Here is a 26,273-nt window from a genome sequence, read left to right as displayed (position 1 = left end):
ATGTGGGGAGGGAGAGGCCAGCAGCCGCAGTCCTCCCAGCCAGGGCTGTGTATCATTTGGGGTCTGCACCCCACTCTACCTCAGACTAAGTGGGTGACTCCCCGGAAGCCACCCTGCTAACCACTCTGGTTAACTTGGGCTTCCTGTTTAGCAATGTGGATAATACTATCTGGCCAGCCCACTGCTAGCTAGGGCCATCGTGTCTCGGATGGAGGAGGTGGAATCGTCGGGGATGTGTTAATGTCAATAGTATAGTGTTTTCCTGTTTTGTTTGTTTCTTTGGCCGTGCTGTGCAGCACGTGGGATCTCAGTTTCCTGAGTAGGGGTGGAACCTCTGCTCCCCTGCAGTGGAAGCCCAGAGTGCTAACCACTGTGCCAGGAAGTCCCAATATTGTAGTGCTTTCTGCAGTTAAATTAATTTTTAAAATTGAGACCATGAATGAAAATGATGAGTGGAAATCACTTGAAAAAATCTCAAGAATTGTTAGAACAGGTGAAATATAGTCCCTAATCCCTAAAAATTATGATTTTAAACAAGCAGGGGTCCCTGTACTTCTGTTATGAGGCTAATTCCATAGTATTATCCTCAGGGCTCAGTGGCACAGGTTTTAGCACTGAGTGAACATGGCTTTGAATCCCTGCTCAGCTGTGTATGCTTTTGCTGTACAACGTTGGGCCAATGGTGTTACGTCTCTGGGTCTCTGTGTCTGCATCTGTAACATCTGGGTGATAATACCTCTTGGATATCATCACCTGGATGATCTCTCCATCTTGGGGTCCTTAATTTAATCACAGCTGCAGAGTTCATTTTGCCATGAAAGATAACACAGTCACAAGTTCCAGGTATTATAGCTTGGCACCACATAAGGTGGTTGGGTCGTCACTGGATGTGTGTGGGGGGATGGAGTTGTCATCGGGGACTTCTTTGAGAAGATGCCATTTGAACTGAGATGTGAAGGGTAAGGTCCACCTAGCCTTGCAGGTGGCCGGAGGAAGGGGAGGGAAAAGAGCAAGCCTGGAAAGGGCCTAGTGTGTTTGAGGGATAGAAGGATCAGCGCTTCAGCAGGAAGCAGGTTGAATTGCTGAAACTCAGCTTGACAAAAACCCATTTGCTGAAATGATCATGTCACTAAAACTTGTTTTTAGTGATTACCCAGAAATCTAAAGCATATTGTTTTATCAAGGGTAGTTTCAACAAATTTTTTGTTTAATAGGCTTTATTATTATTATTTTATTAATAGGCTTTATTATTTTGAACAGTTTTAGGTTTACAGAAAAAAATTGAACAAGGTACAGGATTCCCATATCACCTCTCTCTCAGTTTCCTCCACTATTAATATGGGGTGAGAAATCTTGCCTTTCATGAATGTTTACTGAGCAGCTACTCTGTGCGAGACATGGCAGCAGATTTTGGGACTTCATACTCTAGTCTGGGAGATCCAAGGTGGCCAAATATTACATACGTTACACAGTTAGGGATTTTGGTGACTTCAGTAAAGGAAATAGAGTGTATGAGCTTCCTATTGCTGCTTTAACTAACTGCCACAAGCTCAGTGACTTAACACAAATTTACTGTCTCACAGTACTGGATGGCAGAAGTCTCACTGGGCTAATGTTGAAGTATCTGTAGGGCTGTATGCCCTCTGGGGGCTCAAGGAAAATCTGTTCCTTGCCTTTTCCTGATTCCAGAGGCTCCCCTCATTCCTTGGCTAGTGGCCCTCTTTTATCTTTAAACCCAGCAATCACATCACTCTGCTTCTCTCTTTTAAGGGTTCTTGGGCCCATCTGGATATCTTGCATTACTACATTACTAGCTAAAGTCCATGCTTTACATTAAGCCTCACTCTTCGTTTTCTGTGGGTTTTGACAAACGTGTGATGCCATGTATCCACTATTACAGTATCGTACAGAATGGTTTCACTGACTTGAAAAATCTTCTTTACATCCTTGCTTGCTTCCCCTGAACCCCGGGCAACCAACAACCTTTTTATTGTCTCCATAGTTCTGCTTTTTCCAGAATGTCATGTAGTTGGAATCACATATGGTATGTAGCTTTTTCAGACTGACTTCTTTCATTTAGCAATATGCTTTTAAGATTCTCCTGTGTCTTTTTGTGGCTGGATAGCCCATTTGTTCTTATCGATGAATAATATTCCATGGTATGGATGTACCACACTCTTCATTTGTTCATCTATTGAGGGACATCTTGGTTGCTTCCAATTTGGGGTAATTATGAGTAAAGCTGCTACCCACATGTGTGTGTAGTTTGCATGGACATAAATTTTAAACTTGATTTAGTTTCATTGATTCAGATTTATTGATCTAGCTCAGTTGGATGTCATTTTAACACGTGTTTCACATCTAATATGGCTGAATGTCCTCTGTGCTTCAAATTCATGCAATTTATTCATTGGATCAAACTGAATGAGAAGTCAGTGAGTTAGAGAAGGAGAAAAGGCAGTGGGCTCAGATGAACATGTAGGGAGAACTACTTCTTATTCGCTTCTAAAATTTGCTTCCAAAATCCTAACATTTATTATTTGCATATATCTGAAATTTGAATATGAAAACATTCTCATGACCAAATGTCACGAACAGAAAGTATAGAAAACTTGAAAGATGGTGAACTTGGGCTGGTGTCAGTGAAATGACAGTCATGAAACTTAAAAATAAACTAAATCTAAAATTTAACTACATTTAAATCAAAACTTTGAAAAAGCCGCGAGGTCTTTTATAGACTTTTTATAGACTATGAAATTGTCTATTTTATAGTCGTTAGGAACAAGTAGAAACAAGAGGCACATGTTTCAGGGGTGAGAGAGGGCTGAATCACTGAGACATAGAGGATGAGTAATTTTGGGATGAAAAAAATGGTATTGGTGTTATTCCTCAGACTCAAAGTTAATCAACCTGGTCTTCAGATATGGAGATTATTGCATTTATTTACATGGTGCTGGTTGAGTAACACGTTTTGCATTTATGTATCCCTAGTCGTGTTAAGACTATGACTGGGGCTCAGTTTCTTCATTAGTTGCAGGATGGAGACTGCTTTCATGGTTGAGCTCAGAAATGTCTTCTGATACCTCGGCATGCGCAGGCTGGAGCAACGTGGGAGAGTAAACAGACTGATTACCTAGACAGTTCAGGAAATGGGATAGATATTCTGATTTGCAGTACTTTCTCTTTTTTAAAAGCTTTTTATCTTGTGTTGATTTTGTTGTTCACTTGCTAAGTCATGTCTGATTCTTTGTGACCCCAAGAACCACAGTACGCCAGGCTTCCCTGTCCTTCACTCTCCTCCTGAGTTTGCTCAAATTTTGTATTGGAGTATAGTCAGTTCACAATGTGACAGTTTCAGGTGGACAGCAAAGGGACTCAGCCGTACACATACATGTATCCATTCTCCCCCAAGCTCCCCTCCCATCCAGAGCAATGCTTTCTGGTCAATTGATAATTGACCCTGATTCTTTTTTTTTTTTTTTAATTTATTTTTTTGGCTGCACTGGGTCATACTTGCTGCTCGAAGACTTTCTCTAGTTGTGCCGAGTAGGGGCTACTCTCTAGTTGCGGTGTGTGGGGTGGGCTTCTCATTGCAGTGGCTTCTCTTGCTGTGGAGCACAGGCTCTAGGGTGCAAGGGCTTCCATAGTTGTGGTGCAGAGGCTTAGCTGCCCCACCACATGTGGGATCTTCCCAGACTAGGGATCGAACCCATGTCCCCTCCATTGGCAGGAGGTTTCCTAACCACTGGGCCACCAGGGTACTCTAACCCTGATTAATTTTTAATTCAAAATTTGTTAGAATTTATAAATCTACATTTGCTTTGGATAATCAAAGTCCAGAGACTATAAGGGAATTTTTTTCGAGGACTTTTCTGATTATGCATGGGGGTTTCAGAAACGGAGATAGATAAGATGGAGGAAATTGATTAGGAATGGATGTACTGAGGCCAGGTTTTATCTTAAAAAGTTATTAACAGTAAATCTTTTCTACTGACCTGCAGTTTCTTTACTTCAGATAAATTGTCTTGGAAAAAGACCCAGGCAGTTGAGTATCTGGATGACTTAAGTCAAGGTTTCCCAGTTAGCTGGAGCCATTATTTCTGCAGGGATGAGACTGCCTGAGTCTCCACAGTGGTGTATTGTTTTGAGACCAAAATTTATTCTCCTTTGAGTATATGGTTTGCCTAGTGGGTCAACCAGAAGGATAGTAGAGATTCAGTCAGTTTAGTCTCTCATTCGTGTCTGACTCTTTGCGACCCCATGGTCTGAGCTCACCAGGCTTCCCTGTACATGGCCAGCTCCCGGAGCTTGCTCAAACTCATGTCCATCGAGTCGGTGATGCCATCGAACCATCTCAACCTCTGTCGTCCCCTTCTTCTCCTGCCTTCAATCTTTCCCAGTGTCAGGGTCTTTTCCAATGAGTCAGTTCTTTGCATCAGATATCCAAAGTATTGGAGCTTCAGCTTCAGCATCAGTCCTTCTAATGAATAGTAGAGCTTAAAGTCCTTCAAGATTGTACTGCAGAGGCTGTTGGGAATTTTTGTGGATTGGACCCAAACTTTCCACTTGCAGTGAGAAGGAATACAGGTCAGCTGGTGCAGTGACTGTGGATGTTCCCTGGGTTGGACCTACTTTGGATTCCTGGCTCTATTTGCTTTTTTTAACAGTAGTGGCAGTACATTTGGTTTTTGAACTGGCCTGTTTTCTTGGCTTTTCTGGCGGAACTGCTGGAGTTTGTTGTTCCCTTGAAGTCTGTTCATCCCATAGTTGAGGACTTACTTTCAGTTTTAGAAACAACCTCTTCATCCTGGTGCTTGCTTGCCCCCCAGGCCTGGGCAAGTGTCTTGGGCATGTCTGGGAATTCTCAGGAATGCTGTGGGTGAGGAAGATGACTTTGGGGTCTGTATTTCTGGTCATTGACATATCACTGGTTTTACCCTATGATGTGTAAAGTCATGCATCTCTTAGGGGTAAGCTTCAGTCCTTCAACTTATTTTTATTAACTAGAAAAGTCATAGCACTGACATTAGCAGTGCTCTTGGGGGTAATCTAGTGTTCCTTGTGAATTGAAATTCTCAAATTTTCTCTGCCAGGAAATTTGTGTTTTCCCTTAGGTTGTGTGTTCTGTGTATGTGCATGCGTATGTGAGAGATTTGGATCATGTTAAAGGTTAAATGAGTAATGCTGGACATGAGCCAACTTTCTGAATATTATCTTTTAAATCTTTTGCCTTCTATGTTAGATTTACAGGGATAAGTATCTTTCAAAAAGTCATGATCTCACCGTTGCCTAATATGAATTAATCTGTATTTAGTAAAATAGAACTTGTTTCTAGTTTTACACACTTGTTTCTAGTTTTGTTAGAGCAGTCCAATCAGTTCAGAAATAGAGGTTGCCACTAGTAAATGTGAGGTATGGCTCCTTCTAGACTTTTATCTTTGCTTTTATATATAATGTAGCTACACATTTTCTTAACATATATAAGCTCCCCTATTATGGGCTCATATATGCAACTTTCATTTTTCTTGTAATGATATATTGTGGATATCTTTTTATGTTTCTATGTATAATTCTGCTTTATTCTCATGTCTATTCAGTTTTCCACTGTATGATTATCAAATTTACTTAAACAATTTTTGTTGCTGGATATTTAGGTTGTTTCCAGTTCTTTGTCATTACAACACCTTTGTATATGTATCTTTTCAGATCTGTGTAGTTATAGAGAATGAATTTCTACTAGAAGCTATACACATTGAAAATTTTCATTAATATTGTCTATTTGCCTTCCAAAAAGGTTGTACTGATGTACAATCCTGCCAGTAGAATATGACAGTGACTGTTTTGCTGTACTTTTGTTTGCCAGTACTGGATTTTTCAACCTTTACCAATCTGATGGGTGAAAACTTATGTCTTGTTTTTTGCTTGTTGGTAATATTGATTCCCTTTTTACAAAGTGCTTATTGGCCATTTTAAGAGCACTGTCTCTGTATCTTTTACCTATTTGAAAAAAAATTGGTTTTGCTTATTTTTTGGTGGCCCTGGGTCTTCACTGCTGCACACGGGCTTTCTGTAGTTGCAGGAAGTGGGGGCTACTCTCTAGCTGCAGTGCATGGGTCCTCATTGCTGTGGCTTCTCCTGTTGCGGTGCCTGGGCTCGAGGGCGCTTGGGCTTAGTGTTTGCAGTGTGCCGGCTACATAGCAAGGGCTCAGTAGTTGTGGCGCATGGGTTTAACTGCCCCGTGGGATCTTTCTGGACAAGGGATTGAACCTGTGTCCCCTGGATTGGCAGGTGGATTCCTAACCACTGGACCACCAGGAAAGTCTGAAAGACTGTTTAAGATGTACAGAAAAGTTGTAAAATAGTACACGGAATTTCTAGAGACTTTTCACTTGAATTCCTCAAATGTTAATACTTCGTTCTTTCTCTCTGTTTGTACCTAAAATACATATGCACACATTTATCTTTTCTGAACCATTTAAAAGTAAAGTTGCATGATTTCCCTTTGTCCAGAAATTCTGCATTGTGTATTTCATAAATATAAGGATATTTTCTTGCATAATCACAGTATGATGATAATATAATACTGTTAGCTAATGTATAGACCCTACTCAAATTGTCCCAATTGCCCTGGATAATGTCTTTATAGCAAAAGAAGAAACACTCCTTTTAATCCAGGGTACTGTGTTGCATTTAGTCCAGTCTTTCCAGTCTTCTTTAATCTGAAACAGTTCCTCAGTCTTTTGTTATTTAGGACTGAGATTTTTGAAGCGTATAAGACAGTTATTTTGTAGAATGTCCCTCAACTTGAGTTTGCGTGTTTCCTTATAATTAGATTCAAGCTATTTTTGGCATGAGCTACACAGAAATGGTGCTGTTTTATTCTCGGCATCAGGGGCGTGTGATATTTATTTGTACTGTTACTGGTGGTGTTAACTTTGACCCTTTACAAAGGGTTCCAGTGGTTATGTTGGTTTCCGGTTGCTGCTGTAACAGATTGCTACAAATTTAGTGGCTTAAAACAGCACAAATTTATTATCTTATAGTTTTGGAGGTCAGAAGTCTGAAATGAGTTTCACTTGGCTAAAAATCAAGGTGTTAGGAAGGCTGGCTTGTTCCCGCTGGAGGCCCTGGAGCCTCTGCTTGCATTGTCCAGCTTCTAGAGGCTGCCTGCATTCACTGGCTTGTGGTCTCTTCCTCCCTTCAAGTCAGCGGCACAGCCGCTTCAAATCTGTCTCTCTGACTTTTGCACCTGTCATTCCATTTCTGACTCTGAGTTTTCTGCCTCCTTTTTATGAGGAGCCTGGTAATTACACTGGGGCCACCTGGATAATCTAGGATACTCTCTGCATCTCAAGATCCTTCATTTAATCACACCTGTAAGGTTCTTTTGTCATGTAGGGAAACATACTCACAGATTTGGGGATTAGGTTGTGGACATGTTTCAGTTCAGTTGCTCAGTCGTGTCCGACTCTCTGCGACCCCATGAATTACAGCACGCCAGGCCTCCCTGTCCATCACCAACTCCTGGAGTTCACTCAAACTCACGTCCATCGAGTTGGTGATGCCATCCAGCCATCTCATCCTCTGTCGTCTCCTTCTCCTCCTGCCCCCAATCCCTCCCAGCATCAGAGTCTTTTCCAGTGAGTCAACTCTTTGCATGAGGTGGCCAAAGTATTGGAGTTTCAGCTTTAGCATCAGTCCTTCCAAAGAACACCCAGGACTGCTGTCCTTTAGGATGGACTGGTTGGATCTCCTTGCAGACCAAGAGACTCTCAAGAGTCTTCTCCAACACCACAGTTCAAAAGCATCAATTCTTCGGTGCTCAGCTTTCTTCACAGTCCAACTCTCACATCCATACATATGGACATGTTTAGGGGCCATTATTCAGCTTACTGTAGTGGTGTGTTCTCAGTTTCTCCACTGTAGAAGTACTGTTTTCCTCTTTGTAATTACAGGAAGATACTTTGAAAATATATAAACATACCACTTTGCTCAAGCTTTCATCCATTAGTTTTAATATCCATTGATTATTCTTGCCTGAATCAAATATTACTAGGATGGTTGCTAAATAGTGATTTTTAAATGTTAGCAATTTTATTGAAGAATAATTTACATACAATAAACTGCCCATGTTTAAAGTATACAGTTTAATAGGTTTTAATATGTGTGTACCACCTATGAAATTCCACGGTTGAGATAGTGGATAGTAAGCAAATCCATCATTCCCAAACTTTACTCTTGCCCTTTTGAAATCTCTCCTACCTCATCAGTCCTTTTCCAGGCAACCACTGATCTGCTGTCACTATAGATTAGTTGTATTTTCTATTATTTACATAATTGGAACATAGTAAGTACTCTTTTTTGCCTGGCTTCCTTCATTTATAATTATTTTGAGATTCGTCCAAGGTGCTGTTTGTGTTAATAGTCTGTTCTTTTTTTTTTTTTTTTTTAATCACTGAGTAGTATTCCATTTTATGGACAGATCAGTTTGTATAATCATTTACCTTTGACAGACTTTTGGGTTATTTCCAGTTTTTGAAAATTACAAATGCACCTATTGTGAACATTCAAGTCCAAAGTCTTTGTGTGGTGATTTTCTAACTCTATCTACATAATAAAGTTGGCATTCTCTGTAAGGAAGAGCCTTTCTCTCTTTCTCTTTGCCTCTCTGTTTCTGTCTTTATTAGTATGGATTTATGGTTTCTTCTTTTGTTCAATGGATTATAATATGTTGCTGCTGCTGCTGCTGCTAAGTCGCTTCAGTCGTGTCCGACTCTGTGCGACCCCATAGACAGAAGCCCACCAGGCTCCCCCGTCCCTGGGATTCTCCAGGCAAGAACACTGGAGTAGGTTGCCATTTCCTTCTTCAATGCATGAAAGTGAAAAGTGAAAGTGAAGTTGCTCAGTCGCGTCCAACTCTTAGCGACCCCATGGACTGCAGCCTACCAGGTTTCGCCATCCATGGGATTTTCCAGGCGGTTATAATTTATCTTCATGCTTGAATCATCCTACATTTGGACTGTGGGGATCCCCTTTACACTGGATCCTGTGTCCTTTTGATATATCCCCATCATTCTTTGAGCACTTCCATGCTTTCTGGCATAGGATGCTATAGGACATTTCTCCATCCCAGTCCTGGAGAATCGTATTTCTCCAAAGAGCCTGGGTTCCTTTTAGTAGAGAGCAGGACTTACAAACCAGGATTCCAGTGCTCTAGCTATGCCTATTGCCCCTTATTGTCATTCTTTCTAGGCTCTCTCCACACACAGAGTAAAGAAATACATATATACACATGATTCCTCCATTTCTATTCCAGCATCACAAGGTTTTTCTTAAAGATAGTTTTATTTCTTGGTTACTGTATTTCTCAGTCCCTTCCAGGGGTGTGCTGGTAAATGGTTAACAATCGTTTCTCCAGTGGATAAAACTCTAATTTGCAGCCTTTGCCAATTTCTATGGTGTAAAAGCTTGCCCTTTACCTTTTTTCACTTTAAAATAGGAGATCATTTAATTCTAGAGACATTCCATGCTAATTTATAGAGATATTCCTCATTCTTTTCATAGGTGCATGTAACTCCATTGTGTGGATGAGTGTTTATCAAACACTCTCCTGTGTATGAGTACTTAGCTCATTTCCAGAATTTCCCAGTTACAAACAGTACCGCAGTGAATAACCTGTGCAGATGTATTTTGGTTTTCCTGGAGATGTACCTTTAGGGTACATTCGTATAAGCAGGATAGCTAGATCAAAAGATAAACATGTATGTGATTTGGTTAGATATTGTTGAGTTCCTACTCTTTGAACCATTTTTTCTTCTCACCAGCAATGTATGGGTGGCTGTTCACACAGTCTTGTGAACAGAATGTGTTGTTGCACTTGTTAATTTTGCTGTTCTCATGGGTGAGAAATGGTATTTCAGTTAATTTTCATTTGCATTTCTCTTTTCTATGGGTGAGCTTATTTATTTTTCCATATGTTTAAGGAACACAGACACACAAAGTAAATCATCTGTTCATATTTCCTGCCCATTTTGGGGGTTCTTCTCCATTAGTTTTAAAGAATTACTTATATATTAGGTATATTAGTCCTTTAGCTATTGCATAGAAGTTAGCTAATTCTCTTTTTTCAGTTATCTTTATGTTGCTAATTATCACTTTTGCTATGAAAAATTTTTTATTTTTAGATGATAATTTTTTTTTTTTTTTGCTGCTCAGTTCCCTGACCAGGAATCAAACCCATGCTCCCTGCATTGGAAGCATGAAGTTCTGACCACTGGACTGCTGTGATCAAACTTATGAAACTTATTGAAGTTAGATTTTAAGTTATGATTAGAAACCCTTTATGAATGTTTATTTCTAGTACTTGTATGCTTTCATGTTTTTCCATTTAGATCTATGATCTATTTTGAAATGCTTGTGTATGGGGTTTAGATCTATTTTTATAATTTTCTAGGTAGCTAACATTTGTCCCAGAACCCACTTATGAAAAATTCCGTTTTTGCCCCAGTGATGTGAGAAGCTGCCTTTAGCATATATTGCATTTCCCTGTGTACTTGGCTCTATTTCTGGATTTTATATTCCAGTCTTCTGGCTTGTTGACTGTTTATGCAGCAGTACTGCACTGCTTTAATTATGAAGGATTTATGATGCGTTTAAATGTCTGGTAGGACTGGCTTCCCTCATAACTTTTGTCAGTTTTTGCCTTGCTATTTTTTCATTTTTGTGTTTTCCATATAAACTATGTTTACTACATAAAAAATAACTTGCTGGTATTTATTAAGATAGCATAATTTTTTTGTTTATTTTTTCTTTTTGTTTTTTGACTGCATGGCACTGCTTTCGGGATCTTAGTTCTTGGACCAAGAATCAAACCTGGCCATGACTGTGAAAGTGCCAAGTCCTAACCACTGGACCACCAGGAAATCCCCCAGCATTATGTTTTAAAATTAACTAAGAATTGATATGTTAATGACAAGGAAAATCTTTGTATTATACTATCTTCAAGTAAAGATGGTTTTATTTCTTTTCTGTCTCTTATGTTTCTAATTGATTTATCTTCTCAAATTGCATTGGTTAATACCTCTAGTATAAAGTAGTGGAAATATGAGCATGAATATACATGCATATGTTAATATATATAGATATATAAATTCCCATTTTCTCCACTGTCTTTTAAAATCAGAGATGGGTGTTGAGTACTGTCAAAAGCTTTTTTTTTTGGCCTTTAATTACTTTTCTATGGCTGCTGTAACAAATCATCACAAACTTGGTGTCTTAGAACAACAGAAATGTATTCTCTTATGGTTCTGGAGGTCAAAACTCCAAACAGTATCACTGAGATGAAAAGATGCTCAACATGGCTACTCATCATGTAGGCTGTCTGCATTTCCTCTTTTGAAAAATGTCTATTCAGTTCTTCTACCCATTTTTTATTCTTTTTCTTTTACGTTGAGTTTTATGAACTGTTTTCATAGATTGGATATTAACCCTTCATTGTTCATATAATTTACAAATATTTTCTCCCATTCAGTAGGTTGTCTTTTTGTTTTGTTGATGCTTTCCTTTGCTGTGCAAAAGCTTTTTAAGTTTAAATAGGTCCCATTTGTTTATTTTTGTTTTTATTTCCTTTTCTTTAGAAAACAGATCCAAAAAGATATTGCTAAGATAATGTCAAACAGTGTTATGCTTCTGTTTTCCTCTAGGAGTTATATAATTTCTAGTCTTATATTTAGGTTTTCAATCCATCTTGAGTTTATTTTTGTATTTGGTGTTAGAGAATGTCCTAATTTTGTTCTTTTGCATGTAGCTATCCAGATGATTTTTCTTTTTATTTATTAAAATGATTTCTTAGGTTAGTGGATTTCCTTGTATTCAATAACTTTCCCTTCTTGGAATAAATCCCACTTAGCAATGGTACAATCTCTTCTTAATGTGGTATGGATTATTTTTGCTAATATTTCATTTAGTACTTGATTAATATTCATAAGTGATATTAGTAACTATATTTTTTATACTCTATTGGGTTTATGTATTGCTTTATACTTGTTTTATAAAGTGAATTAATAAATTTTTTTTCATTTCTGATCAATTTATGGACCTTAGGAATACCTTTTTTTCCCTCAAGGAAAAAAAGGGTTTCATTCTCCTGTGAAAACATCAATTGCTTTTTTCTGCTCCTTAATCACTTTCTGTTTCTTCTAAGGAAATTGGCCTGTCTAAGCTTTTTATGTCAAGTGGGGTCAATTTTGGTAAACTGTATTTTCAGAACAGGCTAGCCTGTTAATCTTTTCTTCTATGTTTGGAGTCATACTTAGGAAAGAAACTCTTACCTCAAATATGTTTAAAACTCTTACCTTAATATGTTTAAAATATATACATTTTGTATTTTCTTCTTACATGTTTGTGATTTCCATGTTTACATCTTTAATTTATCAGATATTTATTTTAGATGCTATGTTAGAAAGGACTCTATATTTAGTTTTTGGCAGAATGAACAGTCATCGTTACAATAATATTTATTGAACAAGTCATTGTTTTCTTTCTGGTTGTAAATGCTTCCTTTATCACATTGTACATAAAGCCATTCTTGGACTATTGTTTGTATTTTATGCATCTGATCATTAATTATCAATATAAATAACATAGAACTTTAAAAATTTTTTGGATACTTTGTAGTGTTTTTTATATGGTAGGGTAAGTCTTCACTTATCTTTTCAACATTTTAGGCTCTGTTTTCATTCACTTACTCTTTTTATTTTGGCTTTAGAATGAACTTAAATTTAAAAAGAAATTCCACTAAAATTTTGATTGAAATCATTTTAACTTTATAGGTTTACATGGGGAGACTTGCATCTTTCCAATACTGGACTTACCCATTTTGGACTAGGATATATTTCTTGATGTTCTGAAATCTTTGTATTTTTTTAAGTAATGTTTTATAGTTTTCCTTCAAAAAGCCTTATTCCTAGATATTTTATAGGTTTTATTGATATTGTGAATAAGATTTTGCATTTTAAACTACATTTTTAAATTATTATTGTTGACATATAAGAAAACTGTTCATTTTTTAAAAAATATTTAATTCAGTTCCTAGCTTTTCATTTGATAATCTCTTGTTTTCAAAGTAAGTAATTATATAATCTAAAAATAATGACGATTTCTGATATTTTTGCCTCTGTCTGGAGTGAAAAAGTGGAAAGGTGTCACCCTGAAAGTGAAGTTTACAGAACTTGAGAACCACGCCGAACCTCTTTTTCTTTCAGTGTTTACTGCGCAAGCTTTGATGGTGCCTAGGGACAGTGGCCTGTTGCTCTTCTGGTCATCGTGTCCTTTCGAGGAGCCTGCTGCAGGGTGGAGTTCTCACCAGCTGTGGTTTTGGCACAAAAGTTAGAATTAACTGCTCTGGGCAGGGCACTGGCCGAGTTCCTGGTGTCCAACAGACACCCTCCCCGTATCTCTGTAGCTGCTCCAGTTTCAAGCTCTGCTGATCTGAGCTTAGGGTTTTCAATGACTCTGCTGGGAAAGTTTGTAGACTGTCTTCTGTTTTGTGCAGGTTGGAATACTGACTTCTGACTTCTATCCTCTGCCCATCTAGTCCTATCTGCTTTTTGTTTTATAGAAATTCCTTCAATGTACACCTTCTTCCTTAGTGGGCCCTTTCCTATTTTTCTGTTGTTGCTGTTGGTGGTTTGTTATTTTAGTGGGGCCTGGGAATAGATGAGACAGAAACAAGACTTCAACAAGACTTCATGTTTAAGGGATGGACGTAGGCAGAAAGGGGACTTCCTAGGTGGCGCAGTGGTAAAGAATCTGCCTGCCAATGCAGAGAAGCGAGTTCAATCCCTGAGTTGGGAAGATCCCCTGGAGTAGGAAATGGCAACCCACTCCAGTATTCTTGCCTGGGAAATCCTATGGACAGAGGAGCCTGGAGAGCTACAGTCCATTGGGTCACAAAGGGTAGGATGCGACTGAGTGGCACACATGTATATCCATAGGAAGAAAGACTTCAGATTATAAAATCTATGCAGTATATTCTAGAAAATGTAAAAATATAGAAGCATGCTAAGAAAAGAATTGCTTTTAATCTTTGGGTGCCCATCCTTCTAGTTATTTTTTTCCCCTTATTCAGAGTTTTTGCACTGTACACTTTCTCAGGTTTTGCTTTCACTGAAAATATTTTCAGTTGAGTGAAGTTGCCTTTGTAATTGACTTGATGACTTGGCAGGAGGAATGCTTAGACATGTGAAAACATCATGTGGACCCAGGCTAGACAGAGGTGGGGCTGTCTAACTGAGGATTACAGGGGGCAAGGGAAGCATGCTGTCGGCTTGTAGAACAAGGCAGGTGTGGAAACTGGGGTGGGGTTTCATTCTTGGCTTCGTAATCCATTATTACTGCTTAAGAAAAGGCTTAAGGGCACAACCAGTGTAGTGGCTTTGATTTTAGGTTTAGGAAAATGTGGCTGAAAATGGCAGTTTCCATATCCTTTGCTGAGGTATCCCTGACACTTTTCCAGTTGCTTTCTCAGATGACGACACACTTATTTTTGAATAGCTAATAGCTACGTTTATTTCACTGTTGTCTGCTTTCAATGAAAAAAAAATCATGTTGTTCAAACACATATGCTTTTTTGTTTATGTGTCCATTAAAAATCTGGATGTGCCTCCCTCAATTCCTTTAGTTTATGAAGCACTTGGCAAACTCAAAGTTCATGATCTCATTTGGTCCTTCCAACATCCCCATTTTATAGTCTAGTAAGTGGCACCCCACTCCAGTACTCTTGCCTGGAAAATCCTATGGACGGAGGAGCCTGGTAGGCTGCAGTCCATGGGGTCGTGAAGAGTCAAATACAACTGACTGACTTAACTTTCACTTTTCACTTTCATGTACTGGAGAAGGAAATGGCAACCCACTCCAGTGTTCTTGCCTAGAGAATCCCAGGGACGGGGGAGCCTGGTGGTTTGCCGTCTATGGGGTCGCACAGAGTCAGACACGACTGAAGTGACTTAGCAGCAAGGAGGGATTGAGCTATTAGCTCCAGGTCACGTATCTTGTTTGTGGTAAAACTGGGGCTCAAACCGAAGTGTGGCGTTAAAGCCTGCGAGTGTCTCATTTCAAACTGTAGAGAAGTAGGCCAACTGGCAAAAAGTTAGATTTGGTTCTCATCCTCAAACAGAAGAAGCTGTGTGGTTGAGTGGTTTCAGAATACAGAGCCATTGCTTTTTATCCTGTAAAATGGAGATAATTAATTATACTTACGTCTGTAGGATTGTTATAAGAATTAAGCAAGATGTCCCATGCTAAATACTTGGTGTGCTGTTTGGAACACAGCAAGCATTTGATGTATATTAGCCCAAGTTATTAATATTAACTAACAATACTTAATCTATATTTGCTGGAGAAGGCGATGGCACCCCACTCCAGTACTCTTGCCTGGAAAATCTTATGGACAGAGGAGCCTGGTAGGCTGCAATCCATGGGGTCGAGAAGAGTCGGACACGATTGAGAGACTTCACTTTCACTTTTCACTTTCATGCATTGGAGAAGGAAATGGCAACCCACTCCAGTGTTCTTGCCTGGAGAATCCCAGGAACAGCGGACCTTGATAGGCTGCCATCTATGGGGTCACACAGAGTCGGACACAACTGAAGTGACTTAGCAGCAGCAGCAGCAGCAATCTATATTTTCAGATAAGGTGAGTTTGAGCCATTTAGCTTTACCTCTTCTGATAAAAGAGATAGAAAAAAAGACCGAGGTTGAGAGCAGAGAGAGGTAAAATGAAGTCTGGTCTTTTCCTGTCTTCTGTTACCATATAGCTTTTAATAAATAGTGAAGATTTGGGTAATACTGTTAATTGAGAGTTAAAATCTTTCACTGTGGTTGGAGGAAGTGATAAGGAGAACTTCTCTTCCTTGTTTCTTACTTTCTTCAGCTGTAAACATGGAAAGAGCTCCTGGCTCACTGTGTTTACATTCAGCATGTTGCGGTCCTTTAATGCAAAGCACACCACATTAACACATCCTAAGGCCAGTCTTCAAACAAATGCAGCCTTTGTGTGTAATGCAAAGTTAGTGCCTTCTCCCCATTCTAGGGGGCTCTCTGGGCTTCCAATGGGCATTATGCCAATTTGCACTTTTTACTCAAAATTGGAGGTTATAAAAAGAAATGCAAACCATGAGAGTCTTCCCTGGCCTCTTCTCCTTTGCATTTATTGATAAAAACAATCGTTCTTTCCCGCCCCATTCTGCTGTATTCTCTAGTTTCATGTGCAAGTATCCTGCTTTCCTTGAGGCAGGAGCCGTGATTGTTCTTCCATCTTTTGTAATTTCTATGGCGGCAGTTCTCAAGCAGCATTATAGTCTTTGGAGTGCTACTGAGGCCAAGCTTTCTCTGCTTGCTGCACAACAAGCCAATGAATCTGAGAGACAAGGAGTTGAGGCAAGGAACACGACTTTATTCTGAAAGCCATCACACAGAGAAGATGGCAGACTAATGTCTCAAAATAACCATCTTTTGGGGTCTGGAAGCCAGGCTCTTTTATAGACCAGAGAAAAGCGATGAGGAACCAAAGTCAAAAGGTAGAATAGAGAGGTTGAGGCAATAGAAAGTGAAAAGGGCCATCAGTCTTATAAAACATCTCTGTGAATGGCCAGCATCAGGGAAGGGTTGTGTTAATCTCTTCTTTCTTGCAGCCATTCACAGGTGGGCAGGGTCAGATTATCTCTCTGTGAGATGAACAAAGATACTTTAATAGTCAGGCAGAGGGGCAGCGTTTTCTGAGGCATGCCCTTATGTATGATTATAATAACAACAGCAACGAAAAGCAAGTCAAATAAACAGTTCCAACATGGAGTCACAATTGGTTCTTCTCTGCAACAGGAGGAGTATAAAAAGTGGGGATTTCCCCACTCCAGATCAGAATCACCAGGTCTGGGGTAAGACCTGGGGGTCTGCCTGTTTACCATGCTGCCTGGGTGATTCTAGCATAGGTGGTCCTTGGAGCCCACATCTAGAGAAACTGAAGCTGTGTAGCAGACGTCATGATAAGATGGATGTGAGAAGCACCACTGAACTGAATGTGCGGATGCTCTGTGTGTGGTAGCACGTGTCATTCTGATGGTGGTTTGGAGACTGCAGGTATCCTTTGCTTCCCCTCTGCCTTGTCTTTCTGCCTACCATCCACATGGTGGAAAAAGATCACTGGAAACAAATTCTTAGAGGTCCCTGCAGAATGAGCCTTAGGATTGCGCACAGAGGAGGAGTACATATACCTGGATTCATTGAGACCAGACCTGAGTGTTAGGGGTGGATTTGAGGAGCTGGCCAGTGGAGTTACCCTCCATCAGGCAGCCCATGGAGATTTCCTTCTCCTCTGAACCCACACCCCGCCTGGACTGGACTGCCCACTAGTGTCACAGCAAGACTGTTTTTTTTTTTTTTTTTTTTTTAATTCAGCTCACACATCTCCTGAATATGGCACACTTGTGCTGGAAAATTTTTTGTCTTACAGAAATTGAAGTGGTTTTATGATTAAAGTACTGCTGCTGCTGCTGCTGCTAAGTCGCTTCAGTTGTGTCCGACTCTGTGCGACCCCAGAGATGGCAGCCCACCAGACTTCCCTGCCCCTGGGATTCTCTAGGCAAGAACACTGGAGTGGGTTGCCATTTCTTTCTCCAATGCATGAAAGTGAAAAGTGAAAGTGAAGTTGCTCAGTCGTGCCCGACTGTTAGCGACCCCATGGACTGCAGCCTACCAGGCTCCTCTGTCCATGGATTTTCCAGGCAAGAGTACTGGAGTGGGGTGCCATTGCCTTCTCCAGATTAAAGTACTAATCCATTGATTAAAACTTGAATACTTTCTGTTATGGCTGGCAATTGTAGTTATCTTTTATTTTTTGTCTGGCTGTTAATTGCGAAAACTGATAAACATCTTTTACTGTTGTGATTATGTAACTAGTGTTCGTTTTAATACTGTAGGAAGGGGAAGCCCTTCCAAGGCCTGAGAGTGGACTCTTGTCTAACACTCAGAAATGAATTGTCTGAGGAGACACACCTGCTGACAAAGCGAGAGACTTTATTGGGAAGGGGCACCCAGATGGAGAGCAGTAGCATAAGGGAACCCAGGAGAATTGCTCTGCCATGTGGCTCACAGTCTTGGGTTTTGTGGGGATGGGATTAGTTTCCAGGTTGTCTTTGACCGATCATTCTAACTCAGGGGTCTTCCTGGTGGCGCACACATTGCTCAGCCAAGATGGATGCCAGCAAGAAGGATTCTGGGAGGTGTCAGGACATGTGGTGTCTCCTCTTGACCTTTCCTGAACTCTTCCCGTTAATGGTGGCTTATTACTTCCGTGTTCCTTACCAGGACTTTCCGCTGTGAAATAACTCACGCAAATGATTACTATGGTGCCTGGCCAGGGTGGGTGGTTTCAGCCAGTGTGCTTCCCCTAACATTATTACCATTGCATCATGATTGGTCAACAGAAAATAATAGCATTCTGTATCACTAAAACTACCATTTAACAAAAAAAACCTGTAACCACTTTTTAAAATCCAGACGCACATTAAAATTATCTTGGAATATTTTGCAAAATATATATGCCCAGGTATTGTTTTTTTCTCCAAACTCCGGATGTGATTCTAATGAGCAGCCACATTTAAAAACAACTGGAAAAATATTGGACTATATGATGATCTTTTACCTTTATCTAGTTTGTTTCATTTTTTCTATTTCATATTTAGTGCTCCCATTTCACCTGGGTTTCCCTCGTAGCTCAGTCGGTAAAGAATCTGCCTGCAGTGCAGGAGACCCAGGTTTGATTCCTGGATTGGGAAGATCCCCTGGAGAAGGAAATGGCAACCCACTCCAGCATTCTTGCCTGGAGAATCCCATAGACAGAGGAGCCCGGTCGACTACAATCCATGGAGTTGCAAGAGTCGGACACGACTTAGCGACTAAATCAGCATCATCACCATTTCATTTAGCTTATGTTTTCCGATTTTCTGTCTGTTTTTGTTATTTTTCCTCAAACTTTTATCAAATGTAGTAGAAAAGCTTTTGTATACATATATGTGCTCGAGCTCAGTCATGTCTGACTCTTTGTGACTCCACGAACTCTAGTCCACCGGGCTTCTCTGTCCATGAGATTTTCCAGGCAAGAATACTACAGTGGGTTGCCATTTCCTTCCCCAGGGGATCTTCTCGGCCCAGGGATTGAACCTGCAGTATTAGCAGGTGGATTCTTTACAACTGAACTGCCTGGGAACCCTACACACACACACACACACACACACACACACACACACACACACACACACGCTATGAAAGTCGCTCAGTCATGTCCCAACTCTTTGTGACCCCATGGACTATAGCCTGCCAGCCTCCTCTGTCCATGGAATTCTCCAGGCAAGAATACTGGAGTGGGATGCATTTGCTTCTCCAGGGGATCTTCTGGACCCAGGGATCAATCCCAGTCTCCTGCATTGTAGGCAGATTCTTTGCCATCTGTGCTACCAAGGAAACCCATATATATTATATATATACATATATGTATAGTAAGTATAATATGTATATATATTTAGAAAACATGAATTTTTGCTTAGCTAAAAAATTTATGACATTTTGGTTCCACTTATTTGACTAAGTATGAATAGAATGCTAGATTTCTAATTTATATTCACTCAAAACTTTGATATTGGAGAAGGGAATGGCGTCCCAGTCCAGTACTCTTGCCTGGAAAATCCCATGGATGGAGGAGTCTGGTAGGCTGCAGTCCGTGGGGTCGCTAAGAGTCGGACACGACCGAGGGACTTCACTTTGACTTTTCACTGTCATGCATTGGAGGAGGAAATGGCAACCCACTCCAGTGTTCTTGCCTGGAGAGCCCCATGGACAAAGGAGCCTGGTGGACTGCTGTCTATGGGCTCGCACAGAGAGTCGGACATGACTGAAGCGACTTAGCAGCAGTAGCAAAACTTTGATATAGTTTCATTTATTCTGGCATCTCATATTACTGCTAAAATTCTAGAAAGCTTATTATTTTAGTGATTTTTAAAAAATTTTGAATGAAGCTTGAAACTTCTAACCCAATTCTGAAAATATAAAGAAATATTATAAAAAAAACAGGAAATTAAAATGTGATACAGTATTTATTAACTAAAGTACAAATTTTGTTCAGATTTCACAAAATTTTATGTTAGTGTCTATTGCTTGTTTTCATACCTCATTCAAGATTCCACATTATATTTAGTTGCATTGATCAACTTTAGCTGCATGCAACAAATTCTGATAAATTCTCTTTTCATTTTTATTCTGTTACAAATATTTTCTAATTTTCCTTGTTATGGCTTCTTAGATATACCCAACATTTAAAAGTGTACATTTAATTTCCAAATACATTTAAAGTATCCTTGATATTAATTTCTCATCTAAATGCTTTCTTCCCTGCAATCACTCTCTGTGATTTTTTCAGTCTTTTAACCTTCTTGAGGCTTTCACTGACTAAGTCAAAGATCTTTCTGGGTAAAGTCACATTGTACTGGAAAATATGTGGGTTATTTTCAAATATCTTTTGATATTGATTTCTAACATCATTCCACAGTGATAAGAGAACAGACTCTATGATCTCAGTACCTTTAGACCATGATATTTTTGCATCTTGTTTTATGTCCCTGGATACATTCCAGTGTCTCCTGGTTTATAGCCTATGGGAACTTGGATAGAATTTGTACCCTGATGTTGTGTGAAACTTGTATAAATCTTAATTATGTGGAATCGGTTCATAGTGCTTTTCAGGTCTGTTATATCCTGCTACATTTCTGTCTATTCATTCTATTAATTTTTGAGAGTTTGATATTGAAATTCCAACTAAAATCTTAATTTATCTACTTAAAAATAATTGAAAAAAATAATTGTAATATGTAGTGGAACTGGTGCTTCCTTGGTGGCTCAGATGGTAAAGAATCTGCCTGCAATGCAGGAGACCTGGGTTTGATCCCTGGGTCAGGAAGATCCCCTGGAGAAGGGAATGGCAATACATTCCAGTATTTTTGCCTGGAGAATTCCATGGACAGAGTAGCTTGGTGGCTTCAGTCCACAGGGTCACAGAGTCAAACATGACTGAGAAACTCACTCACATAGTGGAACTATATGTAACTTTGTTCTGTATTTTCCAAATCTCCTGTGCATGCATTATCATGCTTTCATAATTTAAAAAATAAAAAATTTTGAAAAGTTGAATGCTATTTACCTCTATAGTTTGAGCATTTTCTTTTCTTTTTTTTTAATTTGAGCATTTTCAACCTTATATTCTGGGTCTTTGGGAGGTTGCTGGGTTCTTGAATCTGCCCCTCCTTCTTTTTCATTTCCCTGCCTCACCTGGGACTCCAAGACCAGATCCATTTTTAAGGCTGTTCCTTCCAGTGACTGCCTCCTCCCTCCCATTATTTTCTGACTCCTAATCAATTTTTCTTTTCTTCTTGTTTTTAAGTTTTTGAGGTATCATTTGCCTAAGATGAAGGGCACAGACCAACAAGTTTGAAAACTGCACATACTGGTACAACTCACACCTCCATGGAAAGATTTTTTAAACAATTTTTAAATTTTTAATTTTATTGATTTTAGTCATTTATTTTTGGCTGCTCTGCGTCTTCACTGCTGCTTGTGGGCTCTCTCCAGGTGCTGCCAGCGGGGACTGTTCTCTGGTTGTGGTGTGTGGGCTTCTCACAGTGGTGGCTTCTCTTGTTGCAGAGCACAGGCTCTAGGGTGTGTGGGCTTCAGTCGTTGCAGTGCACAGGCTCAGCAGTTGTGGTGGACGGGCTTAATTGTCCGGAGGCATGTGGGATCTTCCTGGACCAGAATCAAACTGGTGTCCCCTGCATTAACAGGCAGATGCCCAACCACTGGACCACCAGGGACGTCGGGAAATATCTTGATTGGATGCATTGCTATCATTCCGGGAAGTTCCCTCATGTCTCTTCCAGTCCGCCTTCAATTTCTCCCCTGAATTAGGCAATCCCTGTTCTTACTTCCTTTACCATAGAGGTAAATCCTAGAGTGCTTGCCTGTCCTAGAACTTCATATAGATGGGATTATACAGTAAACACTTTTTTTATCCAGCATTTTTCATGAACATAACGTTTTTGAGATTCATCGCTGTTTCACTGTCAGTAGTTCTTTCCTTTTTATCGCCGAGCAGTATTCCACTGTATGAATGTACCACACTCATCCGTCCATTGTTAGACATTGGGTTCTTTCCAGTTTGGGGCTATTGTGAATAGAAGTCCTGTGAACATTCTTGTACGGGTCTTTTTGTGACATATACTTTCCTTTCACTTGAGTAAATGCTTCAGAGTAGAACTTTGGGTCATAGAGTAGCGCATGTTTAGCTTTTTGAGAAACTGCCATTTTTCAAAACGACTGTACCATTTTCACTCTCCCAGCAGGAATAAATGAGAGTTCTGATAGTTCAACATCCTTGCTGACATTCAGTGTTGACTTTTTAATCTCAGCTATTCTAGTGGGCACGAAGTAGATATCCTTGTGACTTTAATTTGAATTTCCCTGTCATGTTAAGCAACTTTTCATGAACTTTCTGGTCAAAGGAATATCTTTTATAAAGAGTTTATAAAGTTTAAGTATTATGCCCAGTTTTTACTGGATTGCTTATATCTTTATGATTAATTTGTTGAAGTTATTTGTATACACTGGTTACAAGTCCTTTGACAGACATATGTACTGTGATTATCTCCTTCCAGCATGCAGCTTGCTATTTACTTTTCTTAATAATCTCCTTTATGAACAGAGGCTTTTAATGTTGATTAAGTCCAACTTTTCTGTTTTTTTCTTTACCAGTATGTATTTTTGTCCTCTCTAGGAAATCTTTTCCTGCCCCAAGGCTTGAAAGGTATTTGCCTGTATCTATAAACCAAAGCTTTTTACTTTGGTTTTGCATCCGAGTCTGTGACCCATCTCTTACTAATGGTGTGTGCGTTAGTAAGACATAATGTTACTAAACCTTTTAAGCATTAATTTCTGAATATTTTATATCTTTAATGCCATGTAAATCATGTTTAATTTTTTTGCTGCTGGTATATGGAAATGTAATTGACTTCTATGTATTGATCTTGTGCCCTGCAATATTGTTAAATGTGTTAGCTTTAGTAATTTTGAGGGGTAAATTTCCTAAGATTTTCTGAGTACACAATCATGTTGTCTGAAAATATAGGCAGTTTTATTATTTCCTTTCCAACAAGTACGTTCTTTGTTTTTTTTTTCTTTCCTTATTTCCTCTTTATTAGAAGGAAAGTATTCAGTCTTTTGCCATTAAGTTGTTAGCTAGGTTTCTATAGATGCCCTTTGTCACAGTAAGGACATTGATAATTTGTGTTCTTTTCTTTCTGTTTCTCTTATTTTTTGATCAACCCAGCTGTAGGTTTTCTGATTTTATTAAACTTTTCAAGGGACTAACTTTTGGTTTCACTAATTTGCTTTATTGTTTGCCCATTTCTGTTTCATTGTGTTCTATTATTTTTATTTTCTTCCTTCTACTTACTGCAAACTTAAATTTGTTCTTCTTTTTGTGATTCCATAAAGTAAAAGTTTAGATCATTAATTTTAAAACCTTTTTTTCCCCCTTTTCTAATATTAACATTTGAAGCTACAAATTTCCCTATAAGCACTGTTTTTCTGCCTCTCATAAACTTTGATGTGTTGTTTTCTTCACCATCAGTTGGTTTGAAATATCTTTTGATTTCTAGTGTGAATCCAGTCTCTTTAAATGACTCAATTTAAATCTTATATCTTCTCCTTTCTGATGATCCTAATGTATTTTCTCTTTCCCACCTCATTTATTTTTTCTCTGGTGGGAAATAATATATATATTTTCTCTGGTGGGGGTGGTTTAGTCGCTAAGTTGTGTCCGCTTCTTGTGACACTATGCACTGTAGCCCATCAGGCTCCTGTGTCCATGGAATTTTCCAGGCAGGAATACTGGCTTGTCAGTTCCTTCTCCAAGATATTTTCTCTGTGTAGTCTTATATTCTGTCTCAGTCTCTAATTTTTTTATGCATACACATTTGTTTTGTGTCTGTGTCTTTTACTGACTCCCGAATGAACACTAAGGGACTCCATCTTTGTAACCTTTTTAAGTACCTTGTCTGTAGTTGGTATACAGTTAACAGATTTCTTAAGCCATTGATGTAGGATCTATTGTGGATGATGAAGTTTGGGTATAATCTAGATATACTTAAAGTTGATTAATTTTTTAAAAAATATTAACTAATAATGCAAAATAGTATGTAATCAGGGCTAAAGAAGAGGAATCATCATTAAACACACCAGGTACTCCTAAGAGGGAAGGGAGACTGTAGGATAAATTGTCTGAGGAGGACCTCAGAGAGGACTTGGGATTTGAATTGGCCCTGAAGTGAGGTGGGATTTAAGTGAAGAGGAGGAGATGCCATTCCCATGGTAGGAAAGTCCTGTGCAGTGGTCCTGGGGTATAAATGTACACCGCCCATTTGGAGGATGTGGAGAGAGCAGCATGGGAAGAGCTAGGGGAGAGAAGTCAGGATGCTGGAAAGCAGTATATGGGGTTACAGGCTCAGCACGTTCATTTCTGACAGCAAACCTGCTGTGTTATCTTGGTGCTCGTTGCTGCTTATGCAACTACATCTCTTCTTTCCTCCTTGGCCTTCTTATTCTGCACCTGCCAGTCAGGGCTTCTCAGCACTGCTTTCCAAGGAGCATGGGAAGGAGTTTCCAGGCCATATTTCCTGCCACTTTGCGCTTGGGCTTGGACACTCTTTGTTTTCTCTTGGAGATTTTCTTTCTTGGGAACCTCTGAAGTCCAGTCACTCCTCTGAAGCAGCAGTTCTGGTTTTTTAAGGCTGGTGGCCAGGAGGCCTGGTGATTTGGTTTGTTTCCAGGAAATCCTAGTCTAGCTCCACCCTCCCTACCCAGCTCAAAGAGTGTCCACACCCTTAATTGAGAAAAAGGAAACCACCTTTTCCAAATGAATATCATAAAACAGAGAACCCAAGAGTACTTCCCTGGGAAGACCAAAGCAGTTCTGACTACAAATCAACATTGACATGGACCCTTTGTCCCCACCCATTCATTCCCTCATTCCCTCAGGAGTCTTTGTTTTCAGTGTTCTAGTGCATCTGGCTGGGAACACAATAGGCATTTTCATCCCACAGAATGTTACTGTAGACCTTTGGTGTGCATATATTAAGCTAGATTTTTGGTGTGTGTGTGTGTGTGTCTGTAGGATCTGTCTAAGAAGAAGCTACAGGCACTTGGAGTGGAGTTGGGCCAGCAAGGCTACTCACAAGGAGGGGTGGCAAACAGCAGATTCAGGAGCTGGACAATCTGAGAGCCCAGAGGAAGAAGCATTAGGGCTACTCAGGGAAGGCTTCCAGAAATCCTGGGGCTGGAGGGTTTGGACCAAGACCAAGCATCGTCTTGGAGTTGCCATTGAGCACTGCACTCTGGGGGCAGTTAGAAGTCTCCCCTGCTGAGACACAAGAGTGTGTGTGGAGAAAGGAGGGTAGGAAAATGAAGCTTTTGTGGAAGCTATTTCTTTAGGCTTCCCAAGGCCTAAATCTATGCTGAAACAACAGCCAGAACCCATAGAACTAAGTGTATTTCTAACTAAGATTTATTTGTATGTCCATGTGTAAAATTTACTATACTTTCAATAATCCATTTAAAAAAAATGCAATGTGAGTTATAGCCAGTTAAGTTTCTGAATCCATATTGAAATCAGCCTCAGGCCTTGCTCTTGCTGGGTCTCTCTGGGACCCCTGTTTGTTTAGCCAGGCCATGAGGAGTTGCAGCAAATGGAAGAGAGAAATTCTGCTTCTCCAGTGTCCTGGACTGGGCAGGCAGGAGAGAGGAATCTTCAGGAGCCCCCTCACCCCCACCCCACCCCTCACTGGCAGAGAAGTACTTTCCTCAGCAGACGGAGGGTGGTGGGGCTGGGCTGGGGGTGGCTCAGTTTAAAGCTGCCCAGGACACACCAAAACACCACCTAACCAAGCTCCCTAAGGGCCTGGAGTCTAGATCAGACCACCTATTACATGTACGTGTGGAGTAGGAAGCAGGGAGCCAGCTGCAATAGGTGACACTTTAGCAGGTATTCTTCAGAGCTCCTGGTTTGTTGGTTTGGGGAGCTGAGGAGACTTTGATTTTTAAAAGACACTGCATCCAGGGCTACTGCTTTGGGAGACTTGGACAGCTTCCTCCAACCTCAGAGCACACAGTAGAGTAAA

The 26,273-nt window shown here is 39.9% G+C and overlaps 1 protein-coding gene across 3 annotated transcripts in view; it reads left to right on the top strand.

Moving 5' to 3' along the window:
* PSTPIP2 (proline-serine-threonine phosphatase interacting protein 2) overlaps positions 1 to 26,273 on the top strand; it is a 94,538-nt gene that overhangs the window by 16,877 nt on the left and 51,388 nt on the right. The gene's annotated exons all lie outside the window — the stretch shown is intronic.

The sequence above is a fragment of the Bos grunniens genome, chromosome 24 (genome assembly GCF_055505025.1).
Source record: "Bos grunniens cultivar Pamir isolate PY7600 chromosome 24, Bosgru_T2T1.0, whole genome shotgun sequence".
In the NCBI taxonomy this organism is placed as follows: Eukaryota; Metazoa; Chordata; class Mammalia; order Artiodactyla; family Bovidae; genus Bos; species Bos grunniens.
The sequence above is the reverse complement of the archived record's forward strand: the minus strand, read 5'-3'. Positions and strand labels throughout refer to the sequence as shown.